The sequence below is a fragment of the Ursus americanus genome, chromosome 26 (assembly GCF_024610735.1).
Source record: "Ursus americanus isolate L20-20 chromosome 26, mUrsAme1.1.p, whole genome shotgun sequence".
NCBI lineage: Eukaryota > Metazoa > Chordata > Mammalia > Carnivora > Ursidae > Ursus > Ursus americanus.
In genome coordinates this window covers 21,807,467-21,828,983 of record NC_142152.1, presented here as the reverse complement: position 1 = coordinate 21,828,983, position 21,517 = coordinate 21,807,467, and the positions used below count along the sequence as shown (strand labels likewise).

The following is a 21,517-nucleotide window of genomic DNA, read 5'->3' as shown; positions in this document are numbered from 1 at the left end:
CTTTTTCCCATTGTGTATTCATTCCTCCTTTGTCGAAGATTAGTTGACCTTATAATACATGTATATACATGTATATCTGTACACACACATACACACACATGCATAAAATTATGTTAAGCAATATCCATCTATTCCTATTAAATAAGAGTTAAAATGGAGACCTTGAGTAGTCAAAGCCATCTTGAAAAAGAAAAGAAAAGCTGGAATATCAGATTTCAAGTTATATCACAAAGTGGTAGTAATCAAAACAGTATGGTATTGGCACAAAAAGAGACACATAGATCAATGGAATAGAATGGAAAACCCAGACATAAACCCAAAAGTATAAGGTCAACTAATCTTCGACAAAGGAGGAATGAATACACAATGGGAAAAAGACAGTCTCTTCAACAAATGGTGTTGGGAAAACTGGAGAGCAACATGCAGAAGAATGAAACTGGACCACTTTCTTATACCATACACAAAAATAAATTCACAATGGATTAAAGACCTAAATGTGAGACCTGAAACCATAAAAATCCTAGAAGAGAGCACAAGCAATAATCTCTCTGACATCAGCTGCAGCAATATTTTTCTAGATATGTCTCCTGAGGCAAGGGAAATACAAGCAAAAATTAACTATGACGACTACATCAAAAATAAAAAGTTTTTGCACAACGAAGGAAACAAAACTAAAAGGCAGCCTACTGAATGGAGAAGATATTTGCAAATGACATATCTGATAAAGGGTTAGTATCCAAAATATATAAAGAACTTATAAAACTCAACACCCCAAAACCAACTAATCCAATTTAAAAATGGGTAGAAGTCATGAACAGACATTTTTCTAAAGAAGACATCCAGATGGCCAACAGACACGCGAAAAGACACTCAATATCATTCAACAGGGAAATGCAAATCAAAACTACAATGAGCTATCACCTCCCACCTGTCAGAATGGTTAAAATCAACACAGTGTTGGTGAGGATGTGAACAAAAAGGAACACTCACGCACTGTTGGTGGGAATGCAAACTGGTGCAGTCTCTGTGGAAAACAGTATAAAGGTTCTTCAAAAAATTAACAATAGAACTGCCCTACAACCTAGTAATTGCACTACTGGGTATTTACCCACAAAAAACCAAAAACACTAATTCAAAGGGATACATGCACCCCTTTGTTTATAGCAGCAATAGCCAAGCTATGCAAGCAGCCCAAGTGTCACCCATGGACGAAGGGATACAGACGATGTGGTATATACAACAATGGAATATTATTCCACCATAAAAAAGCATGAAATCTTGCCATTTGCAACGACGTGGATGGAGCTAGAGAGTATAATCCTAAGCGAAACAAGTCAGAGAAAGACAAATACCATATGATCTCACTCATATGTGGAATTTAAAGAAACAAAACGAACAAAGGAAAAAGAGAGAGAGAGGGACAAACCAAGGAACAGACGCTTAACTAGAGAACAAACTGATGGTTAGCGTAGCGGAGGTGGGTGGAGGGATGGGTGAAATAGGGGATGGGGATTAAAAAGTATACTATCATGATGCAAGAAAATAAAATGATAAAAACATTTTTAAAAAAGGAGATACAATCAGGAACATGTGTTGAACTTTACCAAATGCCTTTAAGCCATTTTTAGCATTTATGGGGCTGTTTATGTGAGTTTTCACCTCTTTTGACCTATTACTTTGTTCAAGATAGTCCCACTTGCTTGTGGTGTATTGGTTTTTTAAACATAACGCTCTGTGATTCCATTTGTTGCTATTAATTTGTGAATTTTGCACCAATATTCATAAATTTGATATATTTTCAGTGATTTTTCTCTTTGGTGCTCTTTGTCAGTGTTGTGGGGGCTTCATGGAGTAATTGTGGATCTTTCCTTCTCTATGACCAGGTCTGGTTGGTGCAGCTTAAAAAACATGTAATTAGGGGCATCTGGGTGGCTCAGTCAGTTAAGCATCCGACTCTTGATTTTGGCTCCGGTCGTGACCTCAGGGTCATGGGATCAAGCCCCGCATCGGGCTCCGTGCTGGGCATGGAGTCTGCTTGGGATTCTCTCTCTCTCCCTCTCTCTCTCAAAATAAATATTTTTTTAAAAACAGAATTATCCTTTCCTTGAAGGTTTATAAAAATTCAAAGTTGGCTAAACCTCAGGTTTTTGGGGGTGGAGTTTTATGAAAACTCAGTTTCTCTCATGATTATTGGTCCATTCAGGCTTTCTAGTTAGTTCTTCAGGGCTCAAACTGGTGATTTATGTCTTCTCAGAAAACTATCAGTTTCAGCTGATTTTCAACTGAATTTACATGTGGTCAAGCACAGTATCCTCTAAGAATTCTTTCTCTTTTTTCAGTATCAGTGGCTGTTTCCCTGTTCTAATGTTCAATTTTACATATTTGGCTCATTCCTCCCCCAACCCCCATTAGATTACTTAGACCTTAAAAAATCATCCATTGACCCATGCTGTTCAAACAGGAGCCTACTCACCATGTGCACAGCCCAGAGACAGAGGAGCTGGCATCAGGGACGGGGACGAGGAGGGTAGCGAGGGAGGGGCATTCAGAAAACATTTAAAAAGTGCAGAGAGCCCCTGCACATATGCCCTGGCCTTGAACATCCGGCATCTCCCTTTCACAAGTCCCCACACCCAGGAACACCCAACAACTCCCACCCTGTCTTCAACGCCCAGCTGTCACCTCCTCTTGGAACCTTTCCTGGCTTCCCTGGGAAAAGTCGACGCCTTTCCTCTGACATTCAAGATTACATTTTTTTTTTAATTTTGAAAAAATTTTAAGATTTTATTTTTAAGTACTCTCTACACCCAATGTGGGGCTCAAACTCACAACCCCAAGATCAAGAGTTGATGCCCCATTGACTGAGCCAGTCAGGTGCCCTTAATTTTTAAAGCTTTTTTTTTTTTAAGATTTTATTTATTTATTTGAGAGAGAGAGCACACAAGCGAGGGGAGGGGCAGAGGGAAAGAGAGAGAAGCAGACTCCCTGCTGAGCGGGGAGCCAATGAGGGGCTCAAGCCCAGGCCCCGGAATCATGAGCTGAGCCGAAGGCAGATGCTTAACTGATAGAGCCACCCAGGTGCCCCATAATTTTGAAAACTTTAAAACACAAAAAATTAAAAGAATAAAACCAATGGAATTGACCCATGTTAACATTCTGTCATTTTTGCCTCGATCTATTTTGTTAAAAGAAGCATTACTGACAAATTAAAAGTCCTTCCTTCTATCCACCAGCGCCAGCTCGTCCTTCTCCTGCCAAGACCACAAGTGTGAATCTGGAAGCTACTGCCACATGTTTGTATCCAGAAATCACAAACAGTTTTGTTTGGGATTTCCGCTGAAATTAAATGTTCATGAATGGTATTATTCTGCAATTTCCTATTTCTTGAAATATTGTTTGAGATTTAGTTTAGTTAATATAGATAGCGTGTGTGTTTCTTGAGGTGTAAGTTACAAAACATAAAATTCCCCAATTCCGTGTGTTTTAACTGCTGTGTAAGATCACGTTTTCAGGTATCTGCTGCACACTGTGGACGCTGCAGATACCGACGTGGAGACCTCTTTCATGCTTCCAGCACTACTGCCCTAGATATCCTTGGAACTGTCTCCTCCCGCACACGCGTGAGTGTCTCGGGGTAATTAGACACCTAGACGCGCAACTGTTGGCCATAAAGTATGTACATTTTCAGCTTTGAATGTCATTGCCAAAACGTCCCCTGGCACTTCATCCCGCCATTATTCTACCATTTCTGCAGCTGTTGCCATGGTCAGTTGACTTGCCTACCTGTCCCCTCCCCACAGTTAGCAGAGGGCATGTGTGTGACTGGCACTCAATGAACGCTTGACAAATGGAAGGATGAGCTCACTGTCTAGCACAAGAGACAGACTCTAATGGGACAAGTGCATTAAAGGCTACGAGACCTCCCCTGGCTGGGATCCAGGGAAGGCTTCACGGAGGAGGTGGCATGGGAGGATCTGACCGAAAGAAGATGGGGATGACAGAAGGACTGGGTTGGGAAGAGGGGGTGGGTCAAACTAGTTCAGGCATGTTTGATTTGCCAGAGTGGTGGTTCTTAGCTGAGCTGAGGGGTGAGCATGAGTGGGGAGGAAGGGTAGAGAAGCCCAGGGTGTGTAGTTTGTAACATCTTCAAGGTGATCTGAGCCACCCCCCATCCCATGCAGGAAGAGCCCCTGAGCCAGAGCAGAGTGTGTGGGAAGCGGGAAGGAAGCAGGAGGCCAGGCTAGAAAAGGTAATTGGGTTTAATCCTAGCTCAGTCTCCAATGGCAGACTCTGGGGAGCCAGTAAGAAGTGACCAGGTCAGAGATGGGCTCAAAGATGACTCACCTGATAAGCAGGCAAATCGCTGTGATACCCACTCCCTGGAACAGGCGTAGGTCAGAGAGCCTGCCCCTCCCCATCTCTCTCCCTCCTCTGTCTCTGGGGACTGATCAGGCCACCGGGCCTGGCCTTCTGCCCCAGACCCACAGGAGTGTGCTGGGACTTGGGCCCCTCCACGTCCTCCACTTTGCAGCTCTGTGAGTCCAAGCCATTGTGCCCGTCCCCTCCATTCTGGCTGTTCCAGGCAGGTGCCCAGGCCAGGAGTCTGGGGAGACCCTCCATGAAGCATGAAGCCAGGGCCCCTGCACCGAATCTCCTCCCCCTGCCTAGCTCAGGCCCTGCGATCAAGCCTGCAGTGTGTCCTGGGGCCTGCGGTGAGGGTGGGGTGGGAATCCTGCCTTCCATATTCCCTGCTGTCCTTCAGCAGTGCCCGGCTCTGGGCACCCGGCCCAGAGTGGAGGGAAAGGGGAGACACGCGCGACCTTCACTTCCAAGTCCTTTTGTCTTAAGCCACTTCAGCAAAACCACGGGCAGCGGCGAGAGCAGGTGAGTGGCAGATGTGTCAGCTGTGCTCTGGGGAGCAGGGACACTCCACGGCAGTCAGACAGGCCCAGAGCTGCTTTGGGTTCGGCTGCTTTGGTGGCTACGTGTGTGTGTGTGTGTGTGTGTGTGTGTGTGTGTGTGTGTGTGTGTGCAGCTGTGGCCATTAAAGCCTCTCTGAGCCTCAGCGTTCCCATCTATCAAGTGGGCTACTCACACCTGCTCTGCCCCTTCCCCGGGGTGTGCAGGGGATTAAAAGGAACCACAAGGAATGTGAGGTCACTCAGTGGCACCAGGGCCTCAGGGCAGGGACATGGTTCAGGCTGTGGTCCCCCTACCTGAGCAGCTCTCCCCAAAGCCTGGCCTAGTGTGCGGGTCTGGGCACATGAGATTCCAGCCCAGAAGGGCTCCAGTCCTACTGAAGGACAGACATCCCCCACGCGCATCCCCCACGCCCCACACACCCCCTCCGGTTCTGAGACCTCCCCATCTGCCAGCTCTTTTGGAGGGAACAGCTCAGTTCAAACCCTGCCAGAAGCCATCCACACTGTTGGTCGGCCACTGCCACCAAAACGTGGCCAGCCCACCCAGTGATCTTGGACAGCCCGCCACTGAGCAGGTAAAGGGGGAGCTCATGGAAAGGGGGCTCCTGGTCCCTAAGCACACGCAGGCACGTGCGCCTTCCTGCTTTCTGCCCCTCGCCCTCCGGCTGGCCCCCCAGGCGATTATTTCACCAGGGTGGGAACGGAAGACTCGTAGGTAAAAGCGAAGCGAGCATATAAGGAAGCAGGTGGAAACTCAGCTCCCAAGTGCCCCCAGACAAGGTGTCTGCGTGTACCTTGTCCCTCATGCTCCCATGCCCCCCAACACAGCCCAGTCGGTGTCCCCACGGGGCTCATTTGCCCTCTAGTATTTCCCGCCTAGGGTCCAATCATGGCCACTCGGACACCTGAGGTGCTGAGGCCCCCACATCAAAGCCCAGCCCACGGCCATATCCCCAGCCAAGTGGCCACAGGCACGTCTTGCCCATCTGTATCTCCAAAGACCTCAGGATGCCCTTCTCTTTTGACAGGATCCCATGGCCTGAGGCCAGTGTCCCTCTGGCTGGGCCCAATTCTGAGAAGACCAGTTGATCTTGTCTTAAGAGGGCTCGTGCTGAACAGCAGGGTGGAAGGGTGGGAAAGACAGACCTTGGGAGCCCAGGACACGTGGATCCTGGTTTTGCAAGCAGGTTCAGGCTTCAGGTCCCTTTTGGAACAATCTGAATCTCCAGGAGGAGGCAAGGGGTGACTGCGGGCATCCCCCCACCCCCGCCTCCCTGCCTCTGCATGTTCCAGAAGCCCCAAGGTGCTGGGAAGTAAGACAGCAGCTTGGTCGCATTCCCTGCCCAGAAACATGGGACCACAGGTGGTCTTCACAAGAGCTGCCTCAGTTTGCCCAGGGCAGTCTAGATAGGTCTATGACAAGGACACACGGTACCTCATGAGCTGCCAGGTTCTCATCCCAGCTCCCCCTGGAACCCTGTTTTGCACAAGTTGCACCAGCCAACTCATGGAACGAATGCGGAGTCAGGTCCACATCACCCGTGCTGATGGGTGAGGAACCCAGGAAAACCATGGTTCTCCCAGGGCAAACAGGAGAGGACACGGGGCCCTGCCTCAGGGCTTTAAAGTGCTTTAAACAGTGCTTCAAAGCTGCTGATCTCACTTCCTCAGAGCATTTTCATTACAGCCGTTCCCAGAGTGAGCCTGCCGGAGGCCCTGAAGGCCCCATGGACTCCTGCACCCTGGACACTGTGTGCAAAGAGCTCCCAGCCCTTTATGCCCATTATCTGCAGGGTTCTTCCACCAGCTGCTTCCCAGGAAGAACCAGAGGAGAGAGAGTGTCCCAGGGCTCCGACAGGCAGTGGAGAGGACAGCCAACGCGAGGGCCCGGAAGCCCTCGGGGGCCAAAACACAACCTGAGGTGTGCTGGGGAGGGACGGCCTGCCTTCCAAACCTTGGAGGGGTGCCCCAGACTGGCTGCAGGGGAGAGGGCATCCTCCATAGATGAACAGCCACACTGTCGCCAAGGAAGCTGGAAACAGACGGCTTCGACCTACACCACAGTCTCCAGGAATAACACTTACCATCTGTAATGAATGCGTGACATGTTTCCAAAGCCTTTTGACCCAACCGGGGAAGGTGTTTGCACACCCAGCTGTCAGGTAGGAAAACCAAGGGCAGGGTGCCCGCCAACAGGGACTCTGGTCCAGAACCAGGTGCCCCACTCCTCCGCCAAGGTTCCTCTCCCACAAGCCAGGAGCCTCTCTGCAGCCCGACCCTGGCTCTGCTGTCCGGGAGGGACACACCACCAGCTTCCCAGGACCACGGGGCAGTGGCCTTCCTCCTGGAGAAGGGCTGGAAGGGACCGTCTGGGCATCCCAGCAGAGAGGCTGGACACCTGGTGGGTCCTCTTCTCTCTCTGGCATTGTATTGTCTGTCACCCCAGGGGCAGCTGGTTCTGATCTGGTTTACTGGGAGCCCCATCCCTTCCCACAGGTCACCCCAGTGATTACTGGTGACCCTCAGACAGCCCAAGCCATCCTGCAGAATCACCAGGGTCCAGCTTCAGGGGCTCCGTGCTCAGGGGGTGTGTCCGAAGAGCCCCACCTCACGCGCCAGGCACGACGTAACTCCCTTTCACTCCGAATAAGACTGGGCTGGGCAGAAACTGCCATCCTGCCATGCTTAAGAAGGGTAACTGAAGGCACCAGCCCGTGGGTCCTCTCCCAGCTGTGGTCACAACTGCCAGCACCCAGCAACAGGGAGAGGAGCACTTGCCCCTGAGAGCCCCACAGAAACCATGTGTCCCCTGTGCGAGCATAACAGGAAGGTAACCGAGTGCCTTTGGCTCCCCTCTTCTAGCTGCTTCTTTCTTTCTAACTTGAAAACATCTCATAAAGGAGGAGAAAATGCTGGAGACATCCCTTCTCACCGACAGCCCCCGCCACCCCTCAGGAGGCACTCAAGGCCTCACCCTACCAGGGCCGGGGGCTGTGGACCGAGAGGAGAGAGGAAGGGGCCTCATCCACAGCCCTGTGGTGGGCCAGGAAGTAGTGACCTGTGTGTAGGTGAGAGACCTGGATCAACTCACGGCACCCTCTGTGCCTCAGTTTCCTTGCCTGCACCATGGCGCTGGCTGGCTCTAGCCCTGCAATAAAATATAGCTCTCTCCCTACCTCAATTTCCCTCCAGAGAAAGGCGTCTGCTTCGGACAGAAGGAGGACAAGGTGAATTCGGGAAGAGTTCACCTCCGAGAGCCACAGATCCAACAGTAGTCCATTTCTCCTGGGGACAGGAGTTGGGGAGAGAGCAAGGGTGAGCTGCTGCACCACAGACTGGCGGCGACACAAGGCCGTCTCCCCAACATGGTTCCCGGCCTCTTCTCCAGTGAGATACAGGCCGTCAAAGCAGAAGTCCATCTCCTTGTCCCCTGCACTTCCCACAGCAGCCTGGGAACTTGCAGTTGGCTTTCATCAAGGCGGGTACAGAGACTGAAGCTCGGAACTGGGTGCCCCCTTGGGCCTTCCTCTCCCAGAAGCCAACTCTCCCTCTCGCCCTGAACCCACAAAGAGGAGTAGAGGCCCACCGTCCCCTCTGCTCAGATGAGCATTTTTCATGAACGGTTTTCTCCCGTCCCCAGACAATTCTTTTCCTTGCAGTGTTCACACCCATAACACCTGAGAGCCCATGCAGAAGTTGTAACCTCCTCCATTCTAGGGGATGGGGAAAGACGGCCCCGCAGTGGGGTGGTTCACCCCAAATTGGACTAGAGGTCTAGAGAGCAAGACTGCCCCCTGCCCCTCCAGAGAGCATCATATGGTCAAGGAAGTCACCGGGAGGACAGCTCTGTAGGACCTGCCACGTGACCTTGGTGAAGCCACAGCACCCCTGGGCCTCAGTTTCCCCAGGTCCATCACCCAAATCCGAAGTTTCTCTCTCAAGGCCAAGAGGGGGATGGAGGCAAGAACCTTTCTTTGAAAGCATATGAGAAAAGGTGGCATCCTCTAGCCCTGGGCGCCCAGGAGCCCAGCCCACTAGCACAGAATGAGACCCCCACCCGGCAGCCAGCAGCAGTGACGCTGTCATAACTCATAACGGTGAAGTAGACTGGGGAGGGAGGGGGAAGCGCACACCCCTCCCAGCCCAGCCCGGCGAGTGGGCGGCACAGACCCGGGGAATCCCTGGGTGGGGGTGGTCCAGAGAGGCAACCCCACCTGGCTGTCAAGCAGGCGGCGGGTGGGGGTGGGGTGGAGGGAGCCTCCCGCCCCCCTCCCCCCACCCCAGGGAAGACGGTCGACCAAGCCAGGGCCCTCCCTGGTGGGCAGCCCATTCCACCCTTCCCTGGGTCCAGGCCGGCAGCCAGCCAGCGTGGCAAGGGAGTGTGGCGCAGTCTCCCCCACCCCCACCCCTCCCAGTCCGAGGTCCCGGAAAGCATAGAACAAGCAGTCCCTCCCCACCCCCTCCCCTGTCCAGGACCCGGATTCTGGGCCCCTTCTCCCGGCCAGATCAGTCCTGGCTCAAGCACCCGCGTGCTCACCACATCTGCGCCCTGGGCGTCACGGCCCAGACCCAGGCGGGGTGCTCCGGCCTTCGGGAGACGGTGACAGGCAACACGCTCCTTACCTGGGAGGAGACAGCCAGCGGGTCCTCCTCGCGGGCCTGGTGAAGCCAGCCCCACCTGGCAAGGGACTGTCAGCAAATTCCCCTCTGCATCACCGCGGGAGCGGCATCCCGGCTCCTCCCCGGTTGGAGCCAACCTTGGCTCCGCCCCAAGGCTGCTCTGACCCACCGGGGAACCCAGGCTGGATTATCAGATACAAAGGCCCAGGCTCCGCCTCAGAGACCCTGTCGCTACCAGGAACCATCTGCAAATTACCATCGCAAACGCACAAGGCTGCCGGTCCCTTGCAGCAATGGCTCCAGCTCCCTCTGATGCCCTGGGCCTCGGCAGCTGTCTTGCTGCTCTCTGCCCACCCTACCACCTCACTCCTACCCCAAGCTCTCCTCTGAGGCTTGCCCCCCTTCCGAACCTCCCCACCGGTGCCAGCCAAAGCAAGAAAAGATGCACAACCACGCAAGGTAGCAGGGTTCTGCCCCGCCCTGGGACCGGCTCCTAGCGCCCAGTGGCTGGCACCCCCTCCTTCTTCCCCAGCAGAGCAGAGATCGACACATTGGCCACAGCCCTGCCTGGGAGGCCCAAAGGAGTGGGCTGGGTCATTTCCAGTTCGCCTGGGCCTCAGTCCCCTGCGTGTCTGCAGTTTCATCAAAGTCCAGGCTATTCTGCTAGAGACACTACTTTGGGCCCTGGAGGCAGGTCCCAGTGTTTGAACCCCCAAAGATCAATATGCAGAGTAAGGGGTAGTAGTGAACACAGCTCTCACTTTACCAGGCAGGGGCCCAGGCACGTTTATTTAATAGACATTGTCCCATACTGTCAGTACAATAGCTAATGGGTGAGGAGAGCTGAAAAGGGACTGTCCACAGTTTTCTAAGGGTAAGATATTGATCATCAGGGGTCGTTAGCAATCAGAGGAGAAGACTGTAGAGGAAGCAGCTGAATACAAGGTAGAGATGCTGCAGGGAGGGGAGCTGTGCTTTCAAGGCTTGCTTCCCAATGAGATAAATGCAAGAGCAGTGTTTAAGAACTCTAGCTGCCTGGATTTGAATCCCAGCTGGGCCTTCTAAATATGGGGCTCAACCTCTGGGAGCTCCACTCTTTGCATATGTAAAATGAGGGCAATAATAATAATAACAACGTTGGAGGGTGGCTGTGAGGATGAAACGAGATACTGTCTACAAGGTAGGTGCTCAGTGACTCAGTGGATGTTGCCGTTGTTATGGTACTGGCGGTACTGACGGGGGACAAGCCTGAACAGAAGCAGCTTGTCCTCTCTTTCCTCGCTTCCTCCTTACAGAACTAGTGTCTGACCGCAGGGTGGAAAGACTAAGGGTCTTGTGTAATGGGGCTCATAGCTGTTGCTTTAGAAAGGTCCTGTGATAAGTGGAAAAAACATGGTCTTCAGACCCAGTTGAACAGATCTGGGCTTTGTCTCTTACTAGCTGTGTGACCTTGTACCAATTACTTAACCACGCTGAGCTTAACTTCCTCATCTGTAAAACAGGTGCCCTGAGGCAAATGCAAAGAGTCTGATAGTAGTACCTACCTCATAGGGTGGCTGGGAATATAAAATGCATACAAGGTACTTAACTCAGCTTTTCACATACAGAAGAGGTGGGTCTCCCTTCCTGGAAACACCTAGATAAGTGGAGGAAAGACCCAACACTGAAATTCCCAGGCATCCTGGACTGAGGGACCTGGAAGGAGACTGAGTTGTGGGTATTCTAGCCCAGACGAAGAACTGATTTCAGCAGCTCGCCAACCCCTTTGCCAAGGTGCCATCCACACAGAACCCGTGCAGCCCGCCTCCCTACAGGAGCCTCCTGGACATGCCCCCAGGTGGGAGCTGAGGCCAGCATGGAAAGCAGGAAGCAGGTCTTCAAAGACCTCAAAGACAAAGCTCAGAAGTTTGGACTTTACTAGGTAGGCCAAAGGGAGCCATGGCAAGTTTTTGAGCAGAAGCGAGGGATGAGACTGATAAGCCCACACCTAACCCCCTCCCACTCCTAGAGGCAAGACCTAGGAGGCATCAAGGATGTACACCAAAGGGAGACACAGAAGAGGAGGAACAAGAACCCGTAAAAATGCCAGGTGGGCTTTACAGTGATCCAGTTGAAGACATGACCCCAGTGTCCTAACCAGTGTCCTAACCAGCTGAACACCAACCACCTAGATGAGTGTGAAGCTGGTAGAAGGTGCTCAGTAAAGGTGTATAGAAATGAATAGCTGAGGCTTTGTGGACCTGGGAGGCTTTTGAAGGAAAAGCTGCTTCCAGCTCTTGGGTGCTGAGATCATTTTTCATGCTCCTACGCGGATTGAGGTGGGAGTTCTGTGAAAGACAATGACTGCTATGCTATTGTCCTTATGACTCTTTTGTTAACCTCCAGTGTCTTGTCTAGGAGCATAATCCACAACAACAGCAAAGAAACCACAGGCCTCTGAGCAATCCAAACAGATGGACCTGTCAAACTGTCAAAATCCATGCTTTTTCTGCAGAAAAGCACCTTGTATCTTCAATGAGAGCCCACCTACATTTACCCTACACACAATTTCAACAGATCCAGTGTGGCAGAGACTGCCAAGGGTCCCCTAAGATCTTTCCTTCCCACTTCCTTTTAGCAGTAGAGCTTCCAAGATTAAAACCTGGATTCATGGCTACCTTGCCAGAGACTACATTTCCCAGCCTCCCTTGCAGCCAGGAGCATCTATGGGACTAAGTTCTAGCCAATGGGATATGAGTGAAAGTGACATGTTTCACTTCTGGACCACATTCTTCAAAGGAAGCTGTCTGCTCCCCACTTCGTCTTTCCCCTTGGCAGACTGGACCATGGGCATGGGGATGGTGTGGGGGGGCAGCTTTGATGAAGCTGACAAGGACAGCACCCTAGGGTTGCCCAGCCAACAAGACATTACAAACCTGAGTTTCGTGATGACCTGATGACCTGGAGGAGAAGAGCCTTGGACTGTTGACCACCTTGGTCTCTGTGGCAACAGCTGAACCAGTAGCCTAACTGATAAACCTAGTTTCCTGATTATCAAGCCCACAGCAAATGAGCAGGAACACGCCAGAAGAAGAAAGGACTCATAAATAATCAAGAACAGTGAAATAAGCAAAAGTCAAGAGCAAGAGAAGAGAGAACAACTATGAAACAAAGTCAGAAGTCATTGAGTCAGGGTCACCCCAAGAGACCTGGGGACATCATTGTATTACAGGGTGATGTTGGAAATATGCTGAATCATTAAGAGAAGGTTAATTCTGACCTAATGTTTTCTTTTAAAATGAAAGCAATGTTATATTTAGAAAGTATTTCTGATCAAAAATGGTTAACGTAAAAGAAAACATATATGTTTAAGGGTAGAGACCGTCAGCATCCAGAAAACTCAGCCATCCAAAATGATACTTCTCTTCAAGAGTCAGAAAGCAGAGGTTTTGATTCATTGATATTTACTTCTCCCCTACTAGATTATGGGTCAGATTGTATCTCCTTTTTCTTTTGATTCCTGTTATCTAGCACAGTGCCCTAAATCAATAAATACTTCTTAATGGCGCTGGTGGGGTGGGGGGTAGATTACAGAGCTTAGCAAGGTCTTACTAATTTGGATTATTGATCAGTGAAATTGCCTGAGGTCCTCGACCATTCCAGGGAATAAATGCAGGGGCATAGCCCTCACAAGAGTATTACAGTGGCCTCGGGACCGCTGTTGTCTAGAAATCATCTCATCAGAAACATTCCCCTAAGCTCATAAAGACCTACATACACAAGGATGTTCATTACAGAACTGAATGTAATTGCAAAAAACAAACACAATTTTACACAACCTACACAACTGTTCATGGTCTTTCTGTCCTGCCCAGATGAGATGTTCAGGAAAACTCAAAGTGACAGGGGAAAGGTGGGAGACCCAGGAAAGAGTCAGCTGGATGTGTTCACTGCCTATTTTTCATTAGACTCCACTGGTTTTAGGCTTCAAGGCAGGCGAGCTACACTGGAGTCCCCATCACCCCAGACCTGGTGCTGGGTCAAGACTGCTGGGTGCTGGGTAAGACTGCTAGGGAGTAAGCAGAGGAGGGTGGCTGTGGGTCCAGAGGCAATGGGCATGAGACTCCACAGATCTTGCTTCAGGACCCAGAATGTAAACTTATGCCACGAACAGGGACAGTATTTTTAAGGCAGAACCACATCACTATTCAGACTTCAAAAGACAATCTAGATAGTCTAGACTATCTGCTGCTCCGCAAGAGCCAAATCAAAGTCTCCAAGAATGTGAGTCCATTTTTGGACCTCGGGTTTCTGTCACCCACTCTAATCTGCTTTTCTGAACAGGAGGGAATTTGATTTCCTGTGCAGAAGGTAGGGGAGCAATATATTGGGGTGGAAAATTATTTTTCCTGTGTCTTCCATCTAACCAGACATGAGGTTGTAGATTTCAAGATAGAACAAGGCCTCAGGCTTAAGTCCAGAAACATAGCACTGACCCATCATTGGAAGCTGGCATTCCCCAGGTTAGTGGGGTCAGAGTGGAGAAGCCAGGGCCCAATAACCACTTGGCCCTCCATGGCAGAGAATTTAGGCCTCCCCTCTGCTGGCACTGCCTGGCCTCCCTGTCCCCCCTTCCGCCTGGCCTCAGGCTAGAGCCCCACTCACCAATGCTCCACCAGGTGGATGCTCTTAGCTAGTAGTAGCCTCTTTTACTAGTACTTCTCTCCAGGAAGAGGGGAAATTCATGACTGGTGGGAGGTCACTTTCATCCACCACCAATGGCTACTACCAATTATCAATATTAGAAACTTCTGGTGGGCCAGGTCAGAGGCAGATGCTGATGACATCACAAAGGAAGCACCTCTGTTGTGCTAGAACTCTGGGGGGCATTTGCTAGGGAGGGTTCTCCCATCCAGAATTGAGACAACCTTGAGCGTGACCAGACAGATCTGAGTGTTTGAAGCCTGTGCAGCTTCACCTCAATTCTGTCTTGAGTCTGGCTGATGCCCTGCAGGATTTGGTTGATCAGAATACTGGAGCCCTCATGTTGATAGTCCATTAAGACTAAAGCCCCACCAGGTAGATCCTCACAGGGCAAAAATATGGCTTTCCTATTGGGTTTTCTCTGGGCTACAGAGAGAGGATCCCCTCTTCATTGTCAGGCTCTTTAAATAACAATTTTAAAAAGATTTTTTATTTATTTATTTATTTATTTATTTATTTATTTATTTATTTAAGAGAGAGAGTGAGAGAGAGGGATCACGAATGGAGGGGAAGGGTAGAGGGAGAAGCAGATGCCCCACTGAGCAGGGTGTCCAATGTGGGGCTCCATCCCAGGACCCTGAGATCATGACCTGAGCTGAAGGCAGATGCTTAACCAACTGAGCCACCCAGGCACCCCCATTGCCAGGCTCTTGAAATCAACTCTGTTATATCCATTCCACTGGGAATTGGCATCTGTTTCAGTAATGAGCCCTTTTTTTTTTGTTTTACAGTCTTTATTAACTTCATGAAATACAACACACATGCAAAAAATGTATATATACATAATATAAATGAGCACTATAATGAAGAATTATAAAGCAAAGTTGTGTAACCACTACCCAAGTCAAGAAATAGGGCCTTGTTACCAGACATTTCCCTGTGTTGTTTCCCAATCACACCTCTTCCTCCTCCATCAGAGCCCCATCCAGGGATAACCCTGTCCTGACCTTAATGGTAATCCTGTCTTCCTTTTCTTTACACTTTTACCATCTGCAACCAGTATAGTTTGGCTTAGTCTGTTTTTTATGTGAGCATTAATGGAATCAGAGTCTCTATATACTTTACATTGGGCTTCTCTTAGTCGACATATTTTTAAGATTCATCCATGTGTTAGCACGCATTTGTGGTTTATTCTTTATTATGGCTGTATGGTAGGCACTAAACTCTCACCTCTGGTTGACCTTCTGTCTCTGTGCAAGCAGAAAGTAAAGGGTAAGGCAGAGTTGTAAACTGCCTGGCTGAGTTTTGAAGGATTGCCCCAACACAAACACACAGTCTATCTTCAAAGACTAGGAGACGTTTTTTTCTGTTGTTGTTCCAGATGTTAAATAAATCTTTATCAAATCAGCAGGTGACCACAAAGCTAATAGAAGAGAGACTTCAGTGGCCACATACAACAGATTTTGCAAAATTAGTTCAGAAAAGACATTAAGCAAACAATTTCTACAACAAGCAGCAACAACAAACCCTGGAAAGAGAAAGACTGTAATTTCCAGAGTTGCCACATTATAACATTTGAAAAGTCTAGTTTTTAACAAAAAATTATGAGACATGAAAAGAAACAAAAAAGTATGGCTCATATACAAGAAAAGAGGTGATTAATAGAAATTGTTGCTGAGGAAGCCCAGACATTGGACTTCCTTAAAAAGATTTTTAAATCGACCAGTTAAAACATGCTCAAAGAATTAAAGGAAACCATGAGAATGATGTCTCGCCAAATAAAGAGATAGAAATTATAAAAAAGAAAAGAAGGAAATTATAAAAAAGAACCAAATAGAAATTCTGGAGTTGAAAAGTACAATAACTGAAATAAAAATTCACCAGACAGGCTTAACAGCAAATTTGAGCAGACAAAAGAAGGAAGCAGCAAACCTAAAGATAGGTCAATTGAGATTATCCAGTCTGAGTAGAATAAGGAAAAAAGAATAAAGAAAAATGAATAGACCCTAAGAGACCTGTTAGACCCAATCAAAAATACCCATATGTGCGTAATGGAGGGCTAGAAGGAAAGGGAGGGGAGGTGAAAGAATATTTGAGGAGATAAAGGCCCCTTACCTTTCAAATTTGATGAAAAACAATCTACACATCCAAGAAACTCAATGGAGTACAGATAGGATAAACTCAAAGAGATCGACACCAAGGCATATGATAATTTAACTGTTGAAAGATAGAGAATCTTGAAACCGGCAAGAGAGAAGCAACATGTCATGTACAACGGATGCTTGAGAAGATTAATAGCTGATTTGTTGTTGGAAACCATGGAGACCAGAAGGCAGTGGGATGACATATTCACAGTGCTGAAAGGAAAGAACTGTCAATCAACAGATTCTCTATCCAGCAAAATTATCCTTCAAGAATGAAAGAGAGGGGTGGTTGGGTGGCTCAGTGGGTCAAGCATCTGACTCTTGGTTTTGGCTCAGGTCATGATCTCAGAGTCCTGGGATCAAGACCCGTGTCAAGTTCTGTGCTCCATGGGGAGTCTGTTGGAGGTTCTCTCTCTCCTTCTCCCTTTGCTCCGCCCCCCCAAGCTCACTCTCTCTGTCTGTCTGTCTAAATAAACCTTTTAAAAAAAGGAATGGGGGCGCCTGGGTGGCACAGCGGTTAAGCGTCTGCCTTCGGCTCAGGGCGTGATCCCAGCATTATGGGATCGAGCCCCACATCAGGCTCCTCGGCTATGAGCCTGCTTCTTCCTCTCCCACTCCCCCTGCTTGTGTTCCCTCTCTCGCTGGCTGTCTCTCTCTGTCAAATAAATAAATAAAATCTTTTAAAAAATAAAATAAAATAAAAATAAAAAAAGGAATGAAGTGTAGCATTGGGGTGGCTCGTTTGGTTAGGCAACTGCCTTCTGCTCAGGTCATGATCGCACAGTCCTGGGATGGAACCCATATCAGGCGCCTGCTCAGTGGGGAGTCTGCTTCTCCCTCTGCCTCTGCCCTTTCCCCCCACTTGTGCACGCTCTCTCTCTGTCTCAAATAAATAAATAAAATCTTAAAAAAAAAAAAAAGGATGAAAGGGAAATTAAGACATTTCCAGATAAACAAAAACTGATACAGTTTACCACTAGTAGACCTGCCCTTTGAGAAATGCTAAAGGGAATCCTTCAGGTTGAAATGGAAGGACAGTAGACAGTAATTTGATTCCATATGAAGGAACAAAAAACACTGGTAAAGGTAACTGCATAGGTAAATACAAAAGTCAGTATTAACGTATTTTCTTTCTTTCCTATATTATTTAAAAGAAAACTGAATAAAACAAAAGATTATAAATCTATGTCAATAAGCAACACAAAGTATAAAGGTGTGATTTGTGTCAATAGCAGCATAAAGATAGGTACAGAGCTATATAGGTGCAAAGCTTTTTGCATAGTATTGAAACTAATCTGAACTAGATTGCTATAAATTAAGATGTCAATTGTAATCCTCAGAGCAACCACTAAGAAAATAACTAAAAAATATATGGTTGACAAAGAAATTAAAATGATACACTAGAAAATAAGTATCTATTTAACACAAAAAATGGTAACGGAGAAAATAAACAAAAATAGCATAAGGCATACAAAAAACAAACAGCAAAGTGATAGAAGTATGCCCTATCTTTTCAGTAGTTACTTCAAATATAAGTGAATTAAACTCTCTAATCAAAAGGCAGAGACTGGAAGAATGAATTAAAAAGAAATATACAAGTACGAGCTCACAAGAGACTCACTTTAGATCCAAAAACACAAATACATTCAAATTAAAAGGATGAAAAAAACATTCCATGCAAATAGCAACCAAAGAGAGCTGGAGTGGCTATGCTAATATCAGAAAAAAATAGACTTTAAGACAAAATTGTTACAGGAAACAAAAAATGACACTATATAATAATGAAAATAAAAAATAAAATTATATAATAATTATATAAAAAGGTCACTCTATCAAGAAGATATAAAAATTGTAAATATATATGCACCTAGCAACAGAATCCCCAAAATATATGAAGCAAAACTGATAAGATTGGGGGAAATAAACAGTTTGACCATAATACCAGTTTTGATAATGGGTACCACAACTAGATACAGATCAGCAAGGATACAGTAGACTTGAACAACACTGTGAATGAACTAGACCTAAGAGACAACTATGGAACACTCCCCTCCAACAACAGCACAGTCTTCTCAAGTGCACGCGCGACATTCTCCAGTATAGACCATAAGTTAGGCCACGAAACAAGTCTCAATAAGTTTAAAAAGACTGAAGTTATGTAAAATATGTTCTCTAACCACAATGGATAAAATTAGAAATCAGTAACAGAAAGAAATCTGGAAAACTCAAAAACATGGAAATTAAACAATACACCCTTAAAATAACCAATGGATCAAATAAGAAATCTCAGTGAACATTAGAAAATATTTTGAGATGAATCAAAATGAAAATACAACTACTACAATTGATGAGATGTGGTGAAAGCAGTGCTCAGAGGGAAATTTATACATGCAAATGCCTCCACTAAAAAGGAACAAAGATCTCTAACCAATAATCTATACTTCCAACTTAAGAAACCAGAAAAAGAAGAGCAAACTAAACTCAAAGAAAGTAGAAAGAAGGAAGCAATAAAGATTGGAATGGAGATAAAGGAAATAGAGAGTAGAAAAACAGCAGAGAATCAACAAAACCAAAAGTTGGTGCTCAAAAAAGATCAGCAAAACTGACAAACCTTTAGCTGGACTGAACAGAGAGAGAGAGAAGACTCAAATTATTAAAATAAAAAAAAATTGTGGGGACATTACTATTGACCCTACAGGAATAAAGAAGGATGAAAAAGAATATTGTGAAACAAATATATACCAACAAACTAGGCAGTTTAGATGAAATGGATAAATTCCTAGACACACAATCTACCAAAACTGACTCAAAAAAAGTAGAAAATATGAATTGACCAGTAATGAATAAAGAAACTGAATCAGTAATCACAAAACTTCCAACAGAAAAGGAAGCCCTTGTCCATTGTCGGTAGGATTGTAAACTAGTACAGTCACTACGGAAAGCAGTATGGAGGATCCTCAAAAAATTAAAAATCAAACTACCCTATGATCCACCAACCCCACTTCTGGGAATATAACCAAGGAAATGAAAACACTAACTTGAAAAGATATCTGCACCCCCATGTTCATAGCAGCGTTGTTTACAGTAGTTAAGACATGGAAACAACCTGAGTGTCCATTCACACACACACACACGCACACACACACACACACACACACGCACACTGGACTATTATTCAGACATAAAAATGAGGAAATCTTGCCATTTGCAACAACTTGGTTGAATCTTGAGGGCCTGATGCTAAGTGGAATAAGTCAGACAGGGAAGACAAATAGTATATTATTTCACTTATATGTGGAATCGAAAAAACAAAATAAATGAATAAACAAACAAAAAGCAGAAACAGACCCATAAATAGAACAAACTGATGATTGCCAGCAGGGAGAGGGGCGGGGAGATGAGCAAAATGGGTAAAGGGGAGTGGGAGATACATGCTTCCGGGAATGGAGTGAGTGAGTCATGGGAATAGAAGGTATGGCAGTGAGAATACAGGCAGCGGGACCGTGATGTCCTGTATGGTGACGGGGGTAGCTGCACTGGTGGTGAGCACAACATAACGGCTAGCCTTGTGGGATCCCTCTGTTGTACACCTGAAATGAATGTAACACTATATATCGACTTTACTTCGATTTTTAAGAAGTGTACAACTTGGGGGAAAGCTTGGGTGGCTCAGTCGGTTAAGTGTCTGCCTTCAGCTCAGGTCATGATCTTGGGGTCCTGGGATCGAACCCTGAGTCGGGCTCCCTGCTCCGCGGGGAGTCTGCTTCTCCCTCTCCCTCTCTCTCTCAAATAAATAAATAGAATATTTTTAAAAAATTAAAAAAAAAGTGTACAATTCAATCGTTTTTTAGCCTATTCACAGAGTTGTACGATCACCACAATCTGATTCTAGAACCTTTCTGTCAGGCCGTAAAGAAACCTCGTGTTAATTAGCAGTCATTTCCGTGCCTCCACCCTATCCCACCCTCAGCTCTAGAAACGACTAAATTACTTTTTGTATTCGTAGATACGCCTGTTGTGGGCATTTCATATAAATGGAATCATCCAGCACGTGGGCTTTTAGGACTGGCTTCTTTTACTTAGCGTATTTGCAAGGTTCCTCCGTATAGTCAGTCCATTTACTTTTAAAATAATTCTGTGGTTGGTTTGAAGTCTGCCATCTTGCTATTTTTTCTCTATTCATACCATCAGTTCTTCGGGCTTTTTTCCTCCTTTCCTGCCTTCTTTTGGTTTGAGTCTTTTTTTTTTTTTTTTTTTGACAGGTGATCTAGTTCTCCGTCCTTTTTTTTTTTTTTTAAGATTTTATTTATTTATTTCACAGAGAGAGACAGCCAGCGAGAGAGGGAACACAAGCAGGGGGAGTGGGAGAGGAAGAAGCAGGCTCCCAGCAGAGGAGCCTGATGCGGGGCTCGATCCCAGAACGCCGGGATAACGCCCTGAGCCGAAGGCAGCCGCTTAACGACTGAGCCACCCAGGCGCCCCTGGTTTGAGTCTTTTTTAAGAGTTTTTTTTATTTCTGTTACCTTATTAAATATTCCTCTTTTTTTTTTTTAGTGGTTGCTCTAAAGTTCACAATACGCACAATATGTATCTTTAATTTCTCACTGTCTGCCTCCAAATAATATTATTCCCCTTCATGGATAACACCAGAAACGTGTAACACGGTAGTTCCTTTTCTTCTTCTCTTGTCCTTTGTGCGTTTTGTTATACATTGTATTTCTACATATGTTGTAACTCTTTAGTACATCGCTACCATTTTTGCTTTACATAAACTCTTATTTTTCTTTTACACAAGTTTTTAAATGAGGGGGAAAACATCTCTTACTTTTACCATGTCTGGTATTTCTTTCTTTCCACGTACTTCTTTGTGGGGATTTGATTGTCTCTACCTGGTATCATTTCCCTCAAGCCTTCAATGTGCCTGCTGGCCACGAATTCCCTCTGCTTAACACTGGATACAGACTTCTAGGTTGATAGTTTTTTGTTCAATTCAATTAAATCTTAAAGATTTAATTCCACAGTCCTCTGTCTTGTATTATTTCTAAGGAAAAGTCAGAGATTATTTTTATATTTTCCTTTGTGTATAGAATGCCCCTCCCCCGCCCTGCAGCTCCTTAAAAAAAATTTTTTTTTTTTGTATCGTTGGTT

The 21,517-nt window shown here is 46.7% G+C and overlaps 1 protein-coding gene across 2 annotated transcripts in view; it reads right to left on the bottom strand.

The window, feature by feature from the left end:
- The window catches only part of TMEM63C (transmembrane protein 63C), a 67,654-nt gene extending 58,026 nt beyond the window's left edge, over positions 1 to 9,628 (bottom strand). For both annotated transcript variants that reach the window (XM_087856147.1, XM_045807749.2), the window contains exon 1: positions 9,546 to 9,628. The gene's annotated coding sequence lies outside the window, so the exon portion shown is untranslated. The remainder of the gene's footprint in view (positions 1 to 9,545) is intronic.
- Positions 9,629 to 21,517: the final 11,889 nt, after the last annotated feature.